Source organism: Haplochromis burtoni, unplaced genomic scaffold, assembly GCF_018398535.1.
Source record: "Haplochromis burtoni strain Fernald_Lab_line unplaced genomic scaffold, NCSU_Asbu1 Contig_316, whole genome shotgun sequence".
NCBI classification, from domain to species: domain Eukaryota; kingdom Metazoa; phylum Chordata; class Actinopteri; order Cichliformes; family Cichlidae; genus Haplochromis; species Haplochromis burtoni.
The window spans coordinates 290,641-309,123 of NW_024582677.1; the positions used below are offsets into that span (position 1 = coordinate 290,641).

General features: G+C 39.2%; 1 protein-coding gene across 1 annotated transcript in view; it reads right to left on the reverse strand.

Annotated features, from left to right (window-relative positions):
• ghrhrb (growth hormone releasing hormone receptor b) overlaps positions 1-18,483 on the reverse strand; it is an 80,948-nt gene that overhangs the window by 43,481 nt on the left and 18,984 nt on the right. The gene's annotated exons all lie outside the window — the stretch shown is intronic.

The following is an 18,483-nucleotide window of genomic DNA, read 5'->3' on the forward strand; positions in this document are numbered from 1 at the left end:
CTATGAGCAGACATAAGTAGATATAACATATAAAGTTGATCAGATTGTTGAATTTTTATTTCACTTTAATTAGTAATATTACCCCTGCTGATCTTTCATCTGCCATTTATGACCTTCCATTTATTCACAGCTCCTCATCCCCAGATGAACTTGTTTCTCACTATAATGTCAACCTCCATAACCTTCTTAACACATTTGCTCCACTTAAACACCGAACTGTCTCATTTTCCCGTTCAGCACCATGGTTTACTCTCAACCTGCGCCATCTCAAAGCTAAAGGATGCCAACTGGAATGTCTGTTCAAGAAAACCGGACTTACGATACAAGAAATGTATAACAATCATATCTTGTTGTATAAGGATTGCATTGCTTCAGCCAAATTTGCATACTATTCTGGTTTAATCAATTCTAGTGAAGGTAACTCCAGGTCTCTTTTCATTGTTTAGTAAAATTACAAAACCTCCGGACTCATTCTCCTCTCATATGAACTCTGCTGACTTTTGCAACTCTCTTATAACTTTTTTCACTGATAAAATCGCTGATATCCGCCAACTTAACTCGGTAGGAGCATCTAACTGTCAACTTTATTGTCCCTAACGGGAAATTGATTTGCAGTATGTCCATACAGAAATATAAAAAACAAACAAACAAACAAACAAACAAACAAACAAACAAACAAACAAACAAACAAACACATCACATACACACAAAAAATAATATAAGCCCTGAGAAAACAACCTAAATTTTATCATTAAAGAAAGTGCAATGTGCAATGGCAACAACACTTATGGTTTAGTGTTATTAACCATGATAATAGCAGTAGGTAGAAAAGACAATCTATGTCTTCACTGCAGGCACTTTACAACGACGACCTGAAGGAAGCAGTTGAAAATCATTAAAGAGAGGATGATCTGAACACAACAAGACAGAGGTTGCCTTCCTCAGCACCTGCCTGTTAGAAAATTTCACAAGCTGGACCTGAAATCTGACCAGACACTTTAACCAGGTTGCTAAATCTGGTCTTATTATTCAAGGACATATTACTGTACCAGGCAAATGATACAGAAGGTTAAAACAGATTCAATAAAACTTTTATAAAAAAGAGTCATCATTTCAGATGAAACATTAAAACCTCTCAACTCTTTAAAAAGTACAGTCTTTGTTGAACCTTTTTCACTGTAGAAGCAAGATGTGACTAAAAGGACAGAGTCTTATCAAGAACAACCCACAAATACTTATAACTGTCCACCAGTTCAATGGCTGCACCATTTACCACTGTTAGCGCAGGATGTGGGGATGTCTTCCTGAAGTCAATAACCATGTCCTTGGTTTTCAAGGTGTTGATCATTAAGAAGGACTGATCACACCACGAAACAAACTCATCCACAACAGGCCCATGGGAATCCTCTTCACCATGAAGGAGGCTTACAATGACTGTGTCATCTGCATATTTAATGAAATGCTTGTTGGCCTGTGTACTGCGACAGTCTTTAGTGTACAAAATATACAGTAGAGGAGAGAGACAACAACCTTGTGGTGAGCCAGTAGAAGAGTTCAGTTGTTTGGAAAAACAGCGGTTCACACACTGAGATCTGTCAGTTAAAAAGTCTAAAATCCAACCAACCAGTTTAAATCAAGTTTAAACTGGTTAAGAAGTTTATCAACTAAAAGATGTGGCTGGATAGTATTAAAAGCTGAAGAAAAATCAATAAATAAGAGCCGAGTATGAGCTTTAGCACCATCGAGATGGCAATAAAGGAAATTCAACAGAGTGACCACTGCATCATCAACACCTCTACGAGGCCTGTATGCAAATTGTAGTGGGTCTATAAGATTTTCTACTTGCTGCAGGATCTCCTTCCTGACAAGTTTTTCAAAGGACTTTAGGAGGCCTAAAATCATTTAATGATGTAGGTTTTGTGGTCTTAGCAACTGGAGAAATAATTGATTTTTCCCATACCTCTGGAACCTTCTGTTGCTGAAGTGATAAAAGAAAGATGTAATAAAAAAAATACTGCATAATTGCTCAGTGCATGTTCCAAGCACCTGGTCACATATACTTAAGGACCTGGACTTTTATTAGTCTTACTCATTTTAAAAAGATTTTCCACCCTTCTGTCATTAAAGAACAAAGCGGGGGGAGGGGGGCTCTGGTGCTCTCTATTAAGAAATCAAGTGTATTCCTAAAATTATAATTATCAATGAATCTCAAATAAAATCTACTCAGCTCATTGGCTAACTGAGAGTCTGAACTAAAACCAGGGAGACTTATCTTATTACAGTCACTGTAACAGTGACCAGTCATGTGTTTCATGCCTGCCCAGGCCACCCTTAAGTTATTGCTACCCATCTCCGCCTCTACCTTATCCTTGTATTTTATTTTGGCTTTTTTAATTTCTGATCTGATCTCCTTCCTAATTTCTCTAACTTTCAAGATATTCCCTTCAATAAAAGCTTTTTTCCTTTCATGAATCAGCCTCATAAGGGCTTTTGAAGACCATGGTTTGTTATTAGGGAAAAATGCAAAACCTTTGAAGGGATAATCATGTCTCTGCAAAAGGAGATATAGCTGCAGACAACGTCAGTGAGTTCATTAATGTCTCTACATGATTCTGTAAACACCGACCAGTCTGGTCGCACCTTTTATGGAACTGTAACATAGATCCAGAGTCTTATTGAAGCGCGTGGGACAGTTCACATACTGATAAAAACTGCTCAGCGTTTTCTTCACATCGCAGCAATTAAAGTCCCCAAGAACAATATTAGGGGCCTCAGGAGAGAGATTGTAGTGAGTGGATGACGTTGGAGATGGTGCCAGTCGCATTCTTAGGATTCGCTTTAGAATGGATGTAAACGACGGTGACGTTAATCTGTGGGAATTCCCTCGGCAGATAAAACGGCCTCAAAGACACAGAGAGGAACTCAATGTCAGGCAGACACACTTGTTTACGAACAGTAACGTTTTTACACCATTTCTGATTTATATACAAACACACCCCTCCTCCTTGAGATTTCTGGGTGGTTCCGGGGTCTCGATCCAGATGTATGGGAAACCCGAAACCCTTTAATTCCAGAGAAGAATCAAGGTCAGAATCCCTGTGAATGCCATTAGACATGTATCTCTGTAGTCCCGTAAATGTGCGACATTCAAATGCAGTTCATCCAATTTACTCCTCAGTGAGGAGTAAAGTGTATCGTATTTTCTTCCTCAATCGCTGACGTAGGCCTCCCTTCTTACCCTGCTTCCTTGCTTTGACTCTGTTAAAAACAAGAGTGCCCCTGTGGTTACCAGATAATCCAGAGCTGGAAAACACTGGAGGGTGAAAAGAGTCCAGAGACGGGCCTTTCCACCGAAGATCCAGAAGAAACTCCCGTGAGTATGTAACTGTTTGTCAGTAGCAATGACTCCAAACAACCGTCAGGATTGCCAATAAAAACATGCGAAATAAAAACCCCATCTTCGTTAAAAGAAGTTCCACAAAGCACAAGCGGATGCTGTAGGATTTCCTCATGCTCAAAAAAAATAAAAACATAACTCAAGAATGAAATTAAATAAGTTAAAACACTGACACTGACAGACAGAGACAACCTGCTGGTCGCCGCAAGAGCAGCGAAAACAAACTGTGAAGTAGACTTTGTTTTCCTCACTGTCTTCCTCCCAGTTATTTTCAAGTTTTACTCTTCCCTCCATAGCTGATGTATTAAATCTTATTCCAAAATCAAAATCATCCACTTGTCAGCTCGACCCTCTTCCCACTGTATTAGTTAAAGCTTGTCTTCCCTCATTGGCTCCTCTCATAGTATTATCCACGCTTCCCTTAACACTGGAATTATTCCTCCACCCCTGAAAACTGCTTCTGTCGCTCCAATTCTCAAAAAGCCTGGTGCAGATCCCAATAACTTTGATAATCTCCACCCTATATCAAACCTCGCCTTTATTTCGAAAATCCTTGAGAAAGTTTTTGCCTTCCAGCTTCACTCATACCTCAACGACCATAATCTCTACGAACAATTTCAGTGCCCCTCCCGAAAATTTCCTGGAGCTACCATTCTCCTGAATTTCTCCCGATTTTCCACTCGGACAACAAAATTGAAAAACCATATCCCAGATTGGCTCAGGCAATTCCAGTTTCCAACAATGGCTACTACTGGTGCAGCTACTTAGTTTTAATATTACTCTTATTACTCTTTGTGGGTCACAAAATAAACTTTTAACATATTTTCAGGCGAGAATGTAGCTGTGTAAACTTCAAATATCTGAGCCGGGGAGAACAGCAAACTCCCGGCACATCGTTTTCAAACCCCCGCGGTCTTTCGCTACTCAGGTTAAACATGATATATAAGTCACTTAAATAACTTAAACATGTTATTGTTTTATGTGTTCATGACTAAATCAGTTTGGCTGAGATTAAAGTTATTAGATTAAATTAATTTAAATAAAACTTTATTAATCCCTCGGGAGGGTTCCTCCAGGGTTTTTTAAACACAGCTGAGTAAATGTCAAACAGAGAACTGATTAAACAGAAGTCCAAGATGGTCGAGAATTTACGCCAGCGTCAGGTTATACTTTAGATCGCAAGGAGCAGACAGCTGAGTTTCACTCCACCAAGAGAGCTCATGACGTAATTCTGAAGGCTAGACCGTCCAATTTCACAGTCGCTCACTTCCGGCCTACTCGGCCTTCGGAGGACCCGGCCCACTTAGACCACAAAGGCTGGGTCCTCAGGTGGACACAGCCTGTGAATTTGGACACCTCTGCTGTTTCCAGCCGGACAATAATAACGGTGACATTTAACCTATTTACCCGATAAGTAAACATTGTAAAATTCAAGTTTATTGTGTATATACGTATATGTATACCACTCCCCCCCAACAGCCCTTTTGAATGTCTCCCTAATTCTGAGGTCTCAAGGTTGGCAAGTATGTTATTTGGTCTCCCTAATAAGTCCCTCCATAAACTTCAACTTCTTCAGAATTCTGCAGCTCGGGTCATAACTCGTACTCTCTTAAGAGACCATATTACCCTAATTCTTCAACAGCCTCACTGGTTGCCCATAAAAGCCAGGATAAACTAAGATAAAATCTTAGTTCTCATGTTTAAGTGTATTCATAACCTTGCCCCTCCTTATCTCTGTGATCTGCTTCGTATCACCACAGTTTCCCGCTCTCTCAGATCTTCATCTGCCACTCATCTTGTTGTTCCTTCTACTTGCCTTACCACTATGGTAAGCTTTCAGTCGCTCTGCTCCTCGGCTCTGGAACTCACTTCCTTCAGCCTTAAGAAATGGATTCTCTTCCCTTACTTAAGTCACAACTCAAAACCTACTTGTTTAACCTGGCTTACTCGCTTTAAAACTTGCTGTCAAATCGTGGGTTTTTTTGTTTGTTTTTTTAAATTTGTTGTTTGTAGTTGTATTTTGCTGGTTTCTGTATTTTAATTTATTAGAATCTATTTTAATCTACTGTTTTATTGATGTTGTTTTCTCTTTGTAAGGTGACCTTGGGTTTTAGAAAGGCGCCCTCAAATAAAATGTATCATTATTATTATTATTATTATTATTATTATTATTATTATTATTATTATCATTATTATTATTATTATTATTATTATTATTATTATTATCATCATCATCATCATCATCATCATCATTAGTAATTTTAAATACGAGTTCAAAAGAGATGCCTGTGCAAGTGAGAGGAGCCATCATTAGATTAAAAAAAACATGAACCATAAATCCATGAAAGAGAAAACATTTGGATTGGTCAACTCAAAAACTGATGTGTTCTTAAAAAGAATAAATGCCAACAGCATCAAAAAAGTGCATGATGATAGATGTATTTACATAGTAAAGAAAAAGCCTGCGAGTCATACAGTTGCATTCACAACTGGAAGTAATTCACTTGATCTTCATTAGTTTGAAACTGAAAGCTGGTTGTTTGTTGACTTTCCGGGCCCTGGTTGCCTTGGTAGCCCTTGGCAAAAACGTATTTACTACCAAGTAATATCTTAGTCCATGCTGACATTGGTAATCGCTTAAGTTGTTTGCCAGGAAGTTGAGAAAACTTTATCACCAATTTGTGTCACCTGTAGCTGCCAAATGTCGTTCACTATCCATAGTCTCTGGTCACCACAACACTGCAAATCGTTCCCAGTAGGGTCAAAAGGTAAATCAAGAATGTTCTTGAGGAGGCAGGTGTTTCACTTTCAAAGTGTAAAATCAAGAGACACCATCCTGAATGTAAAAACAGGTTTGCAACAAGGTGCAAATTCCCTACAGCAAAATAACAGCATACTCTTCAATGGCAATGTCAGTCATCCTTCAGCCTAGCCCAGCTTGCTTTTATTAAAAGTAGTTATTAAACATAAAATTGAATGCAGAGAGACCCACAAACAAGCAGCAACTTAAGGGAATATAAAGGTTTGATAGACATCTCACGGGAGGAAATGCAGCATTTAGTAATGTCCATGTGTTCTAGGTTTCATGTAGTCATTCACTGAATTTGGATTTTTATCCAATTATTAAAAACGATTTTATCGTTTAATATGATATTTCAAATCATGTGTGTTCATCCGATAATTTTGAGCCTCTGAAAATGTATATGTATAAACATTTATAAAAAGCCTATAATTCCTAAACCCATCCAGCCATTCGTTCTCTTCTGCTTATCTAAATTGGGACGCCTTTATGATTTCACTTTACACATATTATTCAATTTTTTTAAACATGAGTAATAGTCTGTGACTAACCTGTGACTGTGGTAATAGCACACTCTAAAAGAGTGTTACAGTTAAGGTGAAGGTTTTGTTTTTCAGGGCATCTTAAAGAGTAATGTGATACTTACCAGGTCTTAAAATGAGATAAATGCAATCTCAGCTGAACAATAAAGCATGACACATTTCACTCTGTCATTATTTATTTAGCAGAAGACAACACAACGTACAGAACCAGTGCGTGGAAACACTAAGCACACCGTTATTACTCCAAGAGGAGTTAGGAGTGTAAAACAGCAGCCAGGCGCTGATAATTAAACGCACATGAGTAACTGCTCAGCAGCAAGTGTGATGACCTTTATAAAAGCTGCTAATGTGGCTTCAGCTCAAACTCTACAGGTCTCAGTTAGTATGTTAAATATTTAAGTTCACGAGAGGACAATTAGAAAAAGATTAATCAAGTACGGCTTGTTGGTAAGACAAGACCAAAGTGGACATGTTTGACCATTATGCAGAGTGCCATATTTGGTGAAAACCAAACACAGCATATCTGCACAAACATCTCATAGAAACTGGCAAACATGTTGGTTGAGGAGATTTAATTTTGGGTTTGTTTTGCAGCCACAGGACCTGGACACATTTAAGTCATCAACCGTGAACTCCTCTGTATAAAAAAGATTCTATAATGGAGTGTGAGGTTGTCTACCCGACAGCTAAAACTTGGCTTGAATTTACAGTTAGTTTTTTACATTTTGATATACTTTGTTAATACAATTAACCTGAAATCACACAAAAACCATAAAAGTATGAAAAGGTTAGATTTTTTTCTTTTACTCTGACGAACCAACCAGCATGTCTAACAAATCATTTTCAAAACTTGAAATGCAAATATATATTTTAATTTTTTTTAATTTATGCACAAATTTTGAACACAACAAAGTTACATACAACTATTTACAGTGGGGCAAAAAAGTATTTAGTCAGCCACCGATTGTGCAAGTTCCCCCACTTAAAATGATGACAGAGGTCAGTAATTTGCACCAGAGGTACACTTCAACTGTGAGAGACAGAATGTGAAAAAAAAATCCATGAATCCACATGGTAGGATTTGTAAAGAATTTATTCGTAAATCAGGGTGGAAAATAAGTATTTGGTCAATAACAAAAATACAACTCAATACTTTGTAACATAACCTTTGTTGGCAATAACAGAGGTCAAACGTTATAGGTTGCGCACACACCATGAATTCACATGGTAGGATTTGTAAAGAATTTATTCGTAAATCAGGGTGGAAAATAAGTATTTGGTCACCTCAAACAAGGAAAATCTCTGGCTCTCACAGACCTGTAACGTCTTCTGTAAGAAGCTTTTCTGTCCCCCACTCGTTACCTGTATGAATGGCACCTGTTTGAACTCATCATCTGTATAAAAGACACCTGTCCACAGCCTCAAACAGTCAGACTCCAAACTCCGCCATGGCCAAGACCAAAGAGCTTTCGAAGGACACCAGGAAAAGTATTGTAGACCTGCACCAGACTGGGAAGAGTGAATCTACAATAGGCAAGCAGCTTGGTGTGAAAAAATCAACTGTGGGAGCAATCATCAGAAAATGGAAGACATACAAGACCACTGATAATCTCCCTCGATCTGGGGCTCCACGCAAGATCTCATCCCGTGGGGTCAAAATGATCATGAGAACGGTGAGCAAAGATCCCAGAACCACACGGGGGGACCTGGTGAATGACCTGCAGAGAGCTGGGACCAAAGTAACAAAGGTCACCATCAGTAACACACTACAACGGCAGGGAATCAAATCCCGCAGTGCCAGACGTGTTCCGCTGCTGAAGCCAGTGCATGTCCAGGCCCGTCTGAAGTTTGCCAGAGAGCACATGGATGATACAGCAGAGGATTGGGAGAATGTCATGTGGTCAGATGAAACCAAAGTAGAACTTTTTGGTATAAACTCAACTCGTCGTGTTTGGAGGAAGAAGAATACTGAGTTGCATCCCAAGAACACCATACCTACTGTGAAGCATGGGGGTGGAAACATCATGCTATGGGGCTGTTTTTCTGCCAAGGGGACAGGACGACTGATCCGTGTTAAGGACAGAATGAATGGGGCCATGTATCGTGAGATTTTGAGCCAAAACCTCCTTCCATCAGTGAGAACTTTGAAGATGAAACGAGGCTGGGTCTTCCAACATGACAATGATCCAAAACACACCGCCCGGGCAACAAAGGAGTGGCTCCGTAAGAAGCATTTGAAAGTCCTGGAGTGGCCTAGCCAGTCTCCAGACCTCAACCCCATAGAAAATCTGTGGCGGGAGTTGAAAGTCCGTGTTGCTCGGCGACAGCCCCAAAACATCACTGCTCTCGAGAAGATCTGCATGGAGGAATGGGCCAAAATACCAGCTACTGTGTGTGCAAACCTGGTAAAGACCTATAGTAAACGTTTGACCTCTGTTATTGCCAACAAAGGTTATGTTACAAAGTATTGAGTTGTATTTTTGTTATTGACCAAATACTTATTTTCCACCCTGATTTACGAATAAATTCTTTACAAATCCTACCATGTGGATTCATGGATTTTTTTTTCACATTCTGTCTCTCACAGTTGAAGTGTACCTCTGGTGCAAATTACTGACCTCTGTCATCATTTTAGGTGGGGGAACTTGCACAATCGGTGGCTGACTAAATACTTTTTTGCCCCACTGTATATAACAATGCAGCCAATGCCTTGGATGTTTTTTGTACAATTATTTAAATTTCTTTACAGAAACAAACACAACGCTATACACTGATTACGCACTCCAAACACACTAAATGTCTTACATTTCAAAACTCTCAATGTCGCTCTCACTTGCTCCAGTCACTCCCAAAACTTTCCCCTTTTCCTATTAACCAAATGCCACATGTTGGCATACACTAAACGTAATGACAATATATCTGATTTTTCTCTTACAATTTAAAAACTACTTTGTAGTTTGAAGTCCACAATTTCAACACATGGTGAAATGGAGACCCAGTGAAACAGGCTGCATCTTGCTGTTACATCATCTTAAAAGAGTCGTTTGCTTTGGACACACCGGCACACCTGTCAACTCCAGATACAACTATGTATAAACAAATGCTCAATGAAGCAACATTTTGAAGAAGAATGGGCCAAAATTCGCCAAAAATGATATGATGGGGTCATAAAGTCATAGAGAAATGACTTCAAGTTACTGCTGCTAAAGTTGGCTCTGTAAGCTATTGAATCATGGGGCATACTCATACAAAAAAAAATGTATGTAACATGAATGTTCCTATGTGTCACGTTTGTGCCATTCCATACAGTAAAATATTGTATGTCCTGTTGTTACTCCTGTAGCTTTGTTTTAGAAGTTCCTTCATTAGAACATTGAGATTCTGCAGGTACTTCAGGATTCAGGATTTCCCCACTATGGGAAAGTGAAAAGGCATTTCATTTGGTGTCGTCCTCAGCCCTCCTCTCTACCCACACTCTGTCTCTGCTGTTCCCCTCACTTGCCTGATGAGCTCTCCCTGCAGTCTGCATTGCTCCAAGCGAGGGAGGCATGGAGACGGTGGCAGAGTTTAAAAGAGAGCAGTAATGAGGATTCAGTCTCTCCACCACCACGTCTCATACATCAAAGCTCCTTGCTCCTGTGTCAATTAAAAGAGCTATGCAAAAAGACACCCCGCCACTCATTCATAATAAAACACAGCTCTTGGCTAGTGCTGGAAGATTGGCTGCCAAAGCAGTGATGAAGCAAACATCGGACCCCCATAACCCCCACCACACCCACCGGCTTCTGCATCACAACTATTGTCCATGAACACATTAACTTAGACTAAGCATATGCTATTTTGAAAGAAAACAGCATGTTGTTAATGTAAATTCGTTAATGACCCTCCAAGTAATGAACTGCCACAAAGAGACTAAGGACTGGTTGGTACTAATGAATGCAGTGCTTTTATTCAACTTGGCGTGTGTAACTGCACTCCATAGGCAGGATGGAACCCTTCATATGTAGCAATAAAAGCATTACAGGATGACACAATAGATGAATGGCTGGTTCTTCTTACTCAGTATTATTAGTTGCGATTTGTGTTCTATTAGCAGAAAGTATCCATAGCAGAAAGACCTTTGTTTTTTCATGCTGTCAGTAATTACTTCCATCAGAGACTCCATAATTCTAGTAGGATCAGTGGTCTGTGTGACAGATTGATGTAAAGAGCATCATTATGCTCACCATGCATGAACATCTTATTGATGCACACCTTTTCACATTTCAGCATAATAGGTCCTATGGCAACAAGGCAAACAAAGTCTCTGGTTTCTAGGTTTGTTTCACAGTTTTTTTTCATTGTCAAACAATGTGATTTTTCTTCATCATAATAATGCATACATACAGGGCTGACATAATAAAACAAAACAAAACAAACAAAGACAGATCCTAAGAGATGCGCACATGATTAACAAGTTACCCACAGCCTTAGCGTAATATTTTGTTGAACATTTGCAGAGATTAGTTAAACACACACACACACACACACAGTAAGGTGGTGAGGTAAAGATTTTAATTTTGTTGCTGTGTTTTCTTAGATTTGTGGATTGGGATTTTTGTAAAGCGGCACCCTCCAGGGCTAAAGTAAGCTGCAGCGGGAAGCTGATAGGCTTCACCTCTGCTAATTCAAGTCACTCAACTTGACCACTTGACTATGTTTGGGCTGTCTGTGCCTTTTGGAGCCTTTCTAAGGAAAGTATGTGGTGATTATTAAGGCCTACTATTTGGCATCGGCCATCCAAGAAGGTTGTCCTACAATTTTTATGAGTGAATTTCTAACTTTTATTTAGTCTGTTACTAATTAGCAGATGTGGAACTATGTGTTTTGCAGTTTACAGTTCATAGATAAAGCCTACTAACCAAGTTTGCTACAATTAACTGATAAATATGCACTTTAACCCTTTAAAGGCCCTAGGGACCATTTTTGGTCCCTAGGGCCTTTAAAGGGTGCATTTTTTAAGGGCCTAAGAGGGGTTAAGCTCTCATGGGCACTTATGGCTCAAAACATAAGGGTAAAAAAGATCAATGAGAATTCAAAAAGCATATACAAGTAAACAATAACTGTCTGGATTAGCCTGACGAAGGTTTAATCATTTCTGACGACAGCTGAAGGAAAATTACACTAACTTAGTGTCAGTTAAAAGATATTTCCTGTATACCCCTTACACTGCCTTTACAATATCTCGAGATTATTCCTATCTGGCTACAACTACCCTCTGCTATAACTGTCCAGTGTTTCATGGTTCAATAAAAAGCATGTACATTGCTGCTGCTGTGACAGTACTACTGATGTTACAAAAAAGGGACCTTTGATACATGTACCACAATATCTGCCCTTTATTATCATTGCATTGTGATACAGATTAAGGCATAAAACCTTCACGTAATGAGTTTGCATAAATTTAATGTGTAAAGAAAGTACCTATATTTCCCAACAGTTTTCACTAGCATTTTCATTTGCAATAGCGGTTCATTGCATGGAAAACAATTTAGCTACTACAATTCATAATTTTTACACTTTGCAAACCCACAGTTTTCCGCATCAGTAAACCAACAGTAGCTTCTTGTGTCAATATTAACACAATCAGATTATTTTGACTGTTAATAATTTAATAATGAATTTACTAAAATGTCAATGAATAATGTCAATCTGACAATCGGGATACTACTATTACTAAGACATATGAATGTATTTTAGATTTAGCTACTCAAATTTTTTGGAAAATTAAAAAAATAAGAATTATTTGGAGAACTCTGTGAAAGTAAGGAACATTAGTGATTGTGAAAGAGTTTATGCAATAGAAGTATTTTGGCTGTTTACAGTCTGAAGCAACTGAGCAGCATGGTGTAAGTGTATCAAGGTAAGAAATAGGACAGGGCTCCAGAGTCTAAATACTGGTGGTTATGATTACACTTAACAGATGGCTCACAGAGACTTTGAGTAAGGCTCTGTACCTCCAGGAAGAGATGTAAAACTGAGAGTTCCACAGAAAACGGTCTGAATAGTGTAATAACTGGCTATAAGAAAATTGAGAATGAGAGGATTGTGCAAAGGTGGAAGTGACAGAACAGAGAAGCAGGAATAGCCCAAACATCAAGCTATGCAGACAGACATGAGGAACCAGATCTTGTAGATTTTTTTCCCTTTAGGTTAACTGCTGTAGTATTAATACATATTTTATGAATAGTATATAGCAAATTTAAACTGTACACCAAGCCTAAGCCGAAGTTTTAGAGGAAAACATTTTGGGGGGGGGGGTAACAAAACAAAGTTTAAAATTTCAGCTGCCAAATCTCTCTGCCAATGGACAGCTGAAAGAAACAGGAAATGGTTTTGGTGTGCTTTACATGTCCTGTTTTAACCTTGACGGCCAAATTGTCACTCTAATGATTACAAACCCTTTATTTATTCATTTAGGAGCCCCTGCCTTATGTTCTGGGCTTTTGTAACAATGTAACACAGTGCATTATTTCTAAATCTCTAATTCATGACTTATATTGCAATGTGCTGGCTATTTGCACTCCCCACCTGATTTAAACCAAATTTGTACATCAAACGTTTAATGTAGCATCACAGTGTGTATTTTCTACTGTCAGATTAACTCGCTACATGTTATAACTTAAATCTTTTTCCTTTTGGTTGTTGAATATTGATCCATGATTTCTATTGTTGTCCTATGTTGCTTTGCCAAGAGCTTTTCTTTTTCATGTGCCTCCTGTGTTCGCCTCTCTGCCACATTGTTTGTAAGAGTTCAGTCTCGGTTTGTCTTTTAGTTTATTTCAGTTTTACTTGAAAGGGTGGATTCTGATCTAGACAATGGATGTAGCTACGACAGCTGCTTTGTGAAGTAACATTATCAGGCTTTGATATTACCATCTTAGTGTTTTAAAGTCAGGTGTGATCTGATAGTGGATCTGATAGTGAAACCCACATGCATACTGGCTTGTCAATCAAGTCATTAGCCAATGTGGCTTGGATAATCTAGGGTCAATCAGACTCAGTGTTTTACTCATTATGATCCAAAATGAGTGACTGAGCCCATAAACTCAGGAAAGTGATCAAGTCTGAAGGCTGTTTTCACATATTCTATAATGCCTTCATAAGACATGTTCTGTTTGTGTGAGATATAATAGAAATGACTACTTAGTGGTCACGTCTTTTGGTGTCCATATCTGTGCCTGCAACAGTGTATAATAAAGGCTTAACACTGCAAGTCTTTCTGCAACAATGTATAAGGTACCATCTTGATACAGAGTTATAGTGGTACACTGGTCCCCATTAAAAATAAAATAAAATCAAGTTTAAGTGAAAATATATAAATGCCAGAATTGCATACTCAGAGAGTAACACTAACCATTAAGTACAGTCACTACACATATTAACAACAGCACTCCACTAAATGATCTGAGCACTTGGTAAATCGCTAAGACATTTACTTCAGTGGCTTTAACAATAGCCCCCAAAGAGATATTCATTTTGGGGCTAGAATAACCTGTGAGAATGATTAAAACTGTATAATGACAATAAACTAATTCAAAAAGTTAATATTCTCCATTTAGGCTTTAAAAGCGGAAATTAATCAAAGACTGTTGCGGAATAACTACCATGGCGTTTGAAGTGAATTAGTATTGTGAGTGATCTCGCCTAAAAAAACAACCAACTCCCTTTTCTGACCATGTAGAAAGAAAACCAGATGTGGAAGTACCGACTCTGTCCAAAGTGCCCCTAACGCAGGGCTGTAGAGTGCGACCAAATTTTTTAGTGGTGCGACTTAACTCCTCTCTGTGCAACTGGATTGTGGACTTCCTCACTAATCGCAGACAGAGTGTCAGAGTGGGTAAGAACACCTCTTCCACCCTTGTGGTCAACACCGGTGCCCCCGGGTCCTGAGCCCTTCACACTCCTCACCATGACTGTATTTCCTCCTGCGCGTCCAATCTTATTGTTAAGTTTGCCGATGACACCACAGTGCTCGGACTTATATCCAACAACGATGAGACAAACTACAGGACAGAGGTGCAACAACTAGAGTCATGGTGCCACGACAATAACTTGGTCTTAAACACCAAAAAGACCAAGGAGATCATTGTAGATTTCCGGAGGAAGGGTCATAACAACCATCTGCCTCTCTTCATCGGCAGTGAGGCGGTGGAGAGGGTGAGCAGTTTTAAATTCTTGGGGGTAACTGTGACCGAGGACCTGTCCTGGGGCAACCATATCACCTCAGTTGCACGGAAAGCCCAACAGCGCCTCTACTACCTGAGGAGACTGCGGAGCGCACACATTCCCAGATCTCTGATGTTGAACTTCTACAACTGTGCCATCAGCAGCGTTCTGACGTATGGATTTCTAGTGTGGTTCCCCAGCTGCACCAAGGCCGATCAGCAAGCACTCCAGCGGGTGGTGAAAGAAGCTGGCAGAATTATTGGAATAAGTCTGCCAGAGATTAGTAATATCTTCCCCACTCGCTGTCTGAGACGGGTGCACAGTATTCTGCGGGACCAACATCACCCTGCGCGCCACCTTTTCCACCTGCTGCCCTCAGGGAGAAGGTACAGGTCTATACAGGCCAGAACATCCAGACTGGCCAACAGCCTGTATCCACAGGCTGTGAGGCTCCTGAACTCTCTGCCCCCCTCTCACGGACAATAACCATATCCAACTTCTTAATAGCACTGAACTTACTTGTCAGGTTCTCATGTTTACTTGTCATGTTCTCATGTTGTTGCTAAGGATTGTCTTATTGCACTGGAGTCACACTGGGTTAAATATTTACACTTGGGTTTTAAGGGGTATTTATTATTTTCTTCATTATTTTATTTACGGGTTGTACGGAAGCCCCAAATGCAATTTCATTGTTCTCTGACAATGACAATAAATAAATAAATACAAATACAAATACAAATATTTGGTTGCACCTGTGCGACCAACTGTTTTGCTGTTTTGCTTCCACGACTATTAAAATCACACTCCATGCACAGCTAGCTCTCTCTCTATCTCTCTCTGTACTTCAAGAACAGTTTCCCGTCTCCAATCTCTGTTTTCTGTATTATTCATTCGCTTATTCCCACCAGTCTACCGTTGTTTACAGCGCTGTCGGCTGCTGTCTTTTTCTTTTCTTTTTTTCACTTAAATGACCTCGGACAAGAAAGCCTATTTTTTCTGTTGTTCAATACTGAAGAAATTTAAACTTTATATGCAGAACATTGTAGAATATTTTTAAGGTTATCTGCTATAAAAAGCCAGACCAGGAAAATCTCCTTCATGTTTTTCTGTGTTTTATTCTCAGTTACTTTCACACAAAGGCATCTGCTGTGATGTTCACAATTCTGATGAAGTCAGTACTGATAAATGATCAGAATTATAATATTTCTGACTGTCTGAGGCTAAGTTGAATCGAATCGGGACTTTGAAAACCGGAATCGAATGGATTATAGAAATCAGTGATGATACCCAGCCCTAGTGAGCAGCCTAGGCACGACAGAAGTGGATGTAGCTGTAATAGGAAAAGAACTATTGCTAACTTTTCTGTTAAGTTAAGGCCTGATCCTTCTGAAATTCATAGCCAGTGCTCTGACACGGTGTCATCAATCTTTGAATGCTGAAAAAGCACAGTGTATCCAGAAAAACACATTATATTATATAAATTATTATAAAATTTGTGTGCGCCTAACTTTTGTGCCGGTACGCCTAACTTTAAAAAGTTAGGCGTACCGGTACGCCCATGGCAAAAAGTTAGTCTAGAGCCCTGCCCTAAGGTTTACATTTCAACATGGCAATCCTAGCAGAGAAGAAGAGATTTAAACTAATATTCCATCCACAGCTCTTTGAATATGTTTAATTCTCCTGCACTCTACAAATTATATTTCATCTGCAAATTGGGTATAATCCTTTCTTCAAGATGATCCAACTCCTTACAACAAAGTGCAGAATGAGAACAGCTAATACCTCACATTTTATATCTTCCTTACAGACTCACTACTCTTGGGATTCTTTCCACTTTGTCCACACACTGCCTTTTCGTTTTCAAGAATGATTTATGTTCCAGTTTTGTTTCTTTCCTAATATCATTTGTTATTCTTATGTTTGTTAGGATTTGGACATGCTGGGGTTTGTTTTTTTCTCCCTCTCCAAGATTTCTGATTTCTGTCAGACTTCTGGGTTCTCTCATCGAGCCACCATATTTCAGAATCAGCTGTGGCAACAGTTCTTTGCTAGATCATTGTCTCTGCTATTGTGGTAACGTGACCATAGTGACTTCAGATAATGCATTTCTTAGATTGACAAATCTAAGTTTCCTTGTTGGCCTCCAGTATTCCTGAGAGTTACATTTCACCCTCCAGAAGAATTGAGCCACTGCCAAACACTTGCTCACCTGCTTCTGATCTCACTTACCTGGACTCCGCTGTTCCACCTGTGCACCCGCCAGCACATTCTCCCCTGCTCAACAGCCGCAGTAAACATAGTCATGCCTACAGTGTGACAAGTAAGCTTCACCTCCCACTATTGATGATTCAGTATTTGTTATCAAGCCCGGCCTCCTTTTAAAATTTGGTCTACCTCCTAATGCGCTATAATCATCTGTGTTAGGGAGTTTTTATTGTTTTACTTGCTTATGCTTCAAAAGTTATGTTACACATATTTCACCAGACACAGTTTTCTGTTGAAACAGGAAGCTGACCCTGTGACACTGACAAGAGACCAGTACAGAAATACATATCCGCAGAAGTTGACTTGCATTATAACAGGAAATGTGATTATATTTGCATGTTGACGATGTAACCTATAAAAATAAACGAATACTGCAGTTTGGTGTGATTTGCTCTGAGCTTTTCACCCGTGCCGCACGTTGTCAATCTCAAGTGTCTCAGTGTTGTTTACTCACCTGACTGTTTGTTAACTGTAAATCTCTGACAATCTAATAACAGTTCATATGATGGGAAGGAAATGGTGGAGTGGTCTATAAATTTTAAGGAGCTTTTGCAGTATTTGATTATTACTATTAGAATTGTGGCTGCTTAGACTGACAGGTCTGGTCACTTGTGGGATTATAAAAAACAACATGTTGGTGGCACAGAATATTAATTTTGAAGCTTTGAGATGAGATTTTCCTGCCCTTTGCAAACTTAGGTGCAAAAAAAACAAGGCGTGTCAGCTCCAACCATGATGCCACAGGTCATTGGCTAACAACTTGTGCTGACAAATTGTTGGCCAACGAGTATTTCATACCACAATCAATCCATCATGTTGAAAAGATTTACAAAACAAACTGAACTATTTATTTAGTATGACCCCAAACAAGAGACTGACCCCATAACATCACCAGCAAAGAGACAAGGTACTTTCGCATTGGCTTCATTTTTCTGACTGAGAAAGTATGTCCATGTTTTATGCTTTATGGCGAAATGCTAGAGTTGATGCTTAAAAGTGTGAATTGTGTAATTGCAAACGATAGTTTATTTCACGTAACTTAAGCCCATATTTTATAATTAGTATCTATATGGAAAGTACTTGACTGCGAAAACAGTTCTAAGGACATTACAAGATCATCCTTATAATTTCCCAATTGGAAGCAGAACATGTAACTCTGAACTCTTTGAAACAACACAGCCATCTCTGACTCAGCATTGCGAGCATCACATGGAGGATTGATTTGGAACACATGCTCTGCCAGAGGATGACTGAGGATGACACCCTCTTTG